The following is a 5474-nucleotide window of genomic DNA, read 5'->3' as shown; positions in this document are numbered from 1 at the left end:
CAGCGGTCTCTGGATGCTCAGTAACTGTGAGCTGAGTGAGTGTGCCGGCTGCTTCCCTTGGCCTCCTTCAGGCCTTCATAGCCTGAGGCTGAAGGCCAGGGTAAGTCTTCAGGGGAGAACGTGACAACCGAAAGCCTTCCTTGGCCCAACTCAGGGAGGTTAAGTTCGACCCTGCTTGGCTTACCTTTCCTTTGCTTCCTAGGGCTTGTCACAGAAGGACCCTAATGCTTCTCGGCGGCTCCCGGGCCTCCCGGGATCTTCCTGTGCTGCCTCACGGCATGACCCCACCCCGGAGAGGGAGCTCACACCCCACGGTCACCCCTGACTTCAGACAGTTTTCCCAGTTGTCAGTGCACACTCACACATGCACAGATGTGCACACACACACACGCGTACAGACATACACACACACACACGCAGCCACGCACACACACGTGCCCACACACATAAGGGCACACTCCAGGGCCCAGGCCGTCCAGCCTGGCGCAGCTCGGCTCTAACAAAGTAACTTGGGAAGATCCCACATGCAGATCTCCTGGTTCACCGTGCCTCCCAGGGGAATGTGTGTACCCCACCGTCACACCTGGTCTACTGTTCCCTTCAAGGCCAACACGACCAGTGGTTATCCATGAGCACTAACACTAGGTTCAGTGCTGAATTCTCAGCATAAATTGTCTCACTTCATCTGCACAAAGAAACCTAGGGGGCTGAGATCATGATGCCACTTGTACAGATGAGGGTAAGTAACTCGCTGAGGATCACAGAGGCAGAGGGGAACAGAGGCGCATTTGGCTTCTTCACCTCAACACCATGAGGCTGGAGACTCAGGAAGTCCCCGAGCTATGACAGACCCCTGGTCCAGTTAGAAGGATAGAAGAGTCCAGTTTCAATGGTTTCTTTCTAGAAGAATGTCTTTCTCTAAAGATCTGTGGGTGAAATCTATTTTCCCCCAAATCCAGCACTCTAAGAAATTTACTAGACTGGAAGCCTACCCTCTGTGTCGTGGGGATGCAGGTAAAGAAGGCTGAACCACCTTGGGCTCTGGGGATGGATTCCCAGCTGAGTTACCCCTGGCCAGAATCTTGGAAAATAAACATTTGATGGGAAAATTTTAAAAGGAGTGGAATACTCCAGACAGAGGGAATGTCATAAATAAAGGCTTAGCGGGAAGACACAGATCAATGTATTAGGGAACTAGTGTAAGTTGAATATCGCTGAAAGTGAGACAAAGCAAATAGTAAGTGTTTAGGGTGCAGGCCCTCGAGGGCATGATAAGAAATATGAATTTCCTTCTGTAGGCAGCGCTGAGGCCCTGTGGCAAGAGTCCACATGAGAGCAATCTGTTCAGATTGTCACTTCCAATAGCTCAGTCTGGCAGAGATTCTGATTAACACAGGGACGCCGGTGATCCAGTCTATTGCAACGATCGTGATGGAAGGAAATGAAGCCTGAGGACGGGCAGCAGATCAGTAACAGAGACAGGAGCCTGGGGTTTCAAGGTCCAGGACCTGGCAGAAAAGCCTGCATCAATTTGGGAAATAAACGCAGGTTGACTGTATATAGTAAATTCAAACCTTTCTGAAACGAGGATGTTTCAGTCCGGGGGCGGGCATAGCAGTGGACATTTAGTGAGTACTTATTACAAAACCACAGGGATTAAATTCCACACGGTCGCTCAGTGATGACCACTGTTATCACCATGTTACAGATGGGAAAACTGAGGCTTAGAAATGTGCAGCGATATTCCCCAGAGTCCTATAACTCCTGAGGTACACAGCAGAGTTTCAAGCCAAGGAATTCTTTTTAAAAAATTTTTTTTAAGTAAGTATGATCAGTTTACAGTGTTGTGTTAATTTCTGGTGATTCAGATATATATGTATGTATCTGAATATATATATATTCCTTTTCATATTTTTTATTATAGGCTATCACAAGATATTGACTATAGTTCCCTGTGCTGTACAGTAAGGCCTTGTTTATGTACTTTATATATAGTAGTTCTGACTCCAGAACCCACATACCATTTCTCCACATTTTGTCAGGGCCAGAAATTGGACGCAAAGGAAAGTTGGGGACATTCAGAGTCCCTCTGCCTTCAGGAGAGAGGCCTGAGGGGATGTCACCTCCGTAAGTCTAATCCAGGGTTTCTCAGTCTCAGCACTTTTGACACTGGCAGGGATGGAGGGAGGTAATTCTCTGCAAGGAGACTGGCCTGTGCACTCCTGGCCTCCACCCACTAGGTGTCAGTAGCTGAGACAACCAAAACTATCTCCAGACTTCCCGCATGTCCTCTCAGGTGGTAGAGGGGAACAGAATTACCTCATTTGAGAATCACTGATCAAATCTTGGGATGTCCCAGCAAAAGAGAGCTGCATTTGAAAATCCATTAAAATCAGAGGCTGCCGGGGAGTTGCCAGAGGCAAATGATAATTTTGCTCTCTGCTTGGCGTATTATTATTGGAGCCTTCCTGGTGGCAAGAGGCATTCTACTGAGGCTCGGTACCTCTGCCCTGGCCATCAGAGAGGACCAGACTTTGAAGGCGGGGGGTGGGGAGTCATCTCTGGGACCCAGAACATGCTTCTATGAATTAAAGGGTCAGAGTTTAAGTGGGCAATTCTCAGCTAGGCACCTGAGAGTCCAAATTAGCTTTGCTTCTCTGCGTATTAACTCCCTTCTCGTGTCCTGTTTAATGATTTAATGATGTTTAACTCTGAAATTCTTCAAAGCTGAGGAATTTGCACACCCCCTAAGGCAGTTTCTACCTCCCTGGAGCTGAAAGTCCACCGAAGCACCATTCTGAGACCCCCCTTCCTGCAGGCCTTGCCTGTCGGGCGACCACAGGCAGAGTCTGGGCAAGCCCAGGGCTGTGGGCCAAGTCCCAGGGAGTTGGTCTGTAATTTAGAAGGAACGTTCCGCAGAAGAGATGGAGGAGAGAGGGAGAGATACTTAATGAGATTCTACTGTTCCATTTGTCAGTTCTAAGAAGGACTTTCATTTCTTATTTGATAATTTCTGTAATGAGGATTCATTTTATATTTAACATTTACATTTAAAGTGGCAGTATTTCCCAGGCCTCCAAAGACCTGCTGTTTAATTGATGGTGGGGACTACAAACAACAGCACCTTAGAGTTGAAGAAAGATGGCATAAACCAAATAAAGGTAAACATGTAAAAAGAAATACATGTAAACATGCCTTTTATATTTATAAAGATAAATGATTTTTACATGTAAATGCATTTAAACATATAATATACCTGGGAGGAAGGTCAGTTTATCTCCATTTACAGAAGAGGAAATTGAAGCTCAAGGTACTTAAGTTATCCTCCCAAGGTCACACAGTAGGTGGTGAGAAAGGGGGATTATAGTCCCAGACGGTCTCTGGTCACTACATCCCATTATTTGGGATCCATCTTTACTCACCAACCCTCCAAACCTCAGCAGTTTCCAGTCCCTCGGAACCTAATATCCCTCTGCCTGCCCAAAGTGGACTGTGTTCATACATGCCAAGTTCATTCCTACCAGTACACAAGCATCCTTCATTTTCAGCATCTCCTTGTCTGCTTTTGTCTTGAAAATGTAAGTTAAGTAGCCCTGACTGGGTTGCATACAAGGCAAAAAGATATCCCATGAAAGTCCCTGGCATGGTACATGGCATCTAGTAAAAATAGCAACGAATTTATATAGCCCTTAATGTGGGCCAGCGCCTGTTTTAAATGCCTTGCGCATACTGATTTTATCCTCAAAACAAACTTGTGGTGTAGGTCGGTATGTAATATGTCCATTTGACGGGTGAAGAAACTGAAGCGCAGAGAGGTGAAATGACTTGCCCGGGGTCACATGACCTACAGGTGGCAGAGCTGGGATTTGAGCCCAGACCTTCTGGTCCTAGCATCCACACCCTTACAGGTCTGCAGCTCTACTCAGTCAGTCCCCCTCCTTTCAACATCAACAGGAATCAGGCCTGTTGATAGTATGAACCCTTGGTATCGTGTGATGAGAATGGTACACCATCTCTGAGGTCTTCTTCCCAAAATCCATAAGCCCAGGAGAATCATAAGAAACACGTCAGGGAGGAGGGTAGAGCTCAGTGGTAGAGCACATGCCCTGCATGCACGAGGTCCTGGGTTCAATCCCCAGTACCTCCATTAAAAATTAGTTAATTAATTAAACCTAACTAACTCTGCCCCCCAAAATTAAAAAAAATTTTAAAAGTATTTGCTATTTATCCAGAATGCTAATTTAACTATGTTTCATACTGAAAATATACTTACAAAAAATCAGACAAATCCCAATTCAGTCTCAAAATTCAAATCTCAAATTTCTCTAGGCCGTCAAACCCAAGGAAAATCTGAGAAACTCTCATGCAGGAGGGCCCTCAGGAGATGTGACTCCTAAGTATAATGTGATATTTTGGGATGGGGTCCTGGACTGGAAATAGGATATTAGGGGAAAATTGAGGACATCTGAACAAAGTATTTCAGTTGATAATAATGCACTACTTACTGGTCTATGAATTGTACCAAAGATGCCGTATTAATAACGTAAGATGCTAAAAAACAGAGCAGACTAGATATCTATGAACTTTCTGTAACATCATCACAGTTTTTCTGTGAATATAAAACTATTTTAAAATAAAAAGTTTATTTAAATAAAGATTGTAAGTAACTCACAGTGCTCCTGTCATGCAACACCCAGTGCCCTAACCCAGCCACTCTCATGGTTAATGTTATTAAGATCCCCAGGGAAATGCTTGTCACTACTCTTGCCCAGTGGATGACCTTGAAATCAAAGGAGGCTGTGTTTGAATGTCATGAGGTCTGCGGGTTGCACTGCTGCCATCTTCAGAGATGGACGCTGCTCTGAATTTGGAAAGGATATGAGAGGGGAGAAAAGATAAATTAACTGGCTTGTCAAATCTCTCCTATCCACATGAACGCTATAGATTCTTCTGCATCCAAGGATCATTTCCTGGTGGTGACAAGCATCCATGTTCTTGCTTCTTTTTGTATTCCAATTTAGCGTTCTCAAGTTATTCTCAAATCAGCACAGTATTCACAACAGTCGCACATAGCAGCTATGGAATATTTTGCAATGTTAAGCAATTCGTGTTTCTCTGAAATTTGAATACACGAAAGTCTAGACATAACATACAGAAAGCGTGATACCGCTGTGGCACGGCACACAAACAACTGGAGGAATACTGAATCCCAGCCTGGTCGGGTTTTTTTTCCAAAATTTCCACAAAATTTTAATTTTTTCATAAATAAAAATGCAACTTTAACTGCTATTGGATAATCGATACTTACTCATTTTAAGGTGTTTGCCTTTTGCTTTTTAAAATAACCTTTCTCTGTTTCCTTTTGCTTTTAATAAGTACTTTTCAATATTTTAGAATACTGTTTTCAAAACATTTAATTTTTTTTACATTTTACTTTTTAAAATTTTTCTACGTTTGTATGTACATTTCCAACA

At 44.0% G+C, this 5474-nt stretch overlaps 1 non-coding gene across 1 annotated transcript; it reads left to right on the top strand.

Moving 5' to 3' along the window:
* Positions 1–4074: 4074 nt before the first annotated feature.
* TRNAA-UGC (transfer RNA alanine (anticodon UGC)) lies at positions 4075–4147 on the top strand. Its single transcript has one exon. It is a non-coding gene; the product is annotated as a tRNA-Ala (tRNA).
* The last annotated feature ends 1327 nt before the right edge of the window (positions 4148–5474 follow it).

The sequence above is a fragment of the Camelus bactrianus genome, chromosome 19, assembly GCF_048773025.1.
Source record: "Camelus bactrianus isolate YW-2024 breed Bactrian camel chromosome 19, ASM4877302v1, whole genome shotgun sequence".
Taxonomy (NCBI): domain Eukaryota; kingdom Metazoa; phylum Chordata; class Mammalia; order Artiodactyla; family Camelidae; genus Camelus; species Camelus bactrianus.
Note: the sequence above shows the minus strand (reverse complement) of the source record. Positions and strands in the feature narration are given on the sequence as shown.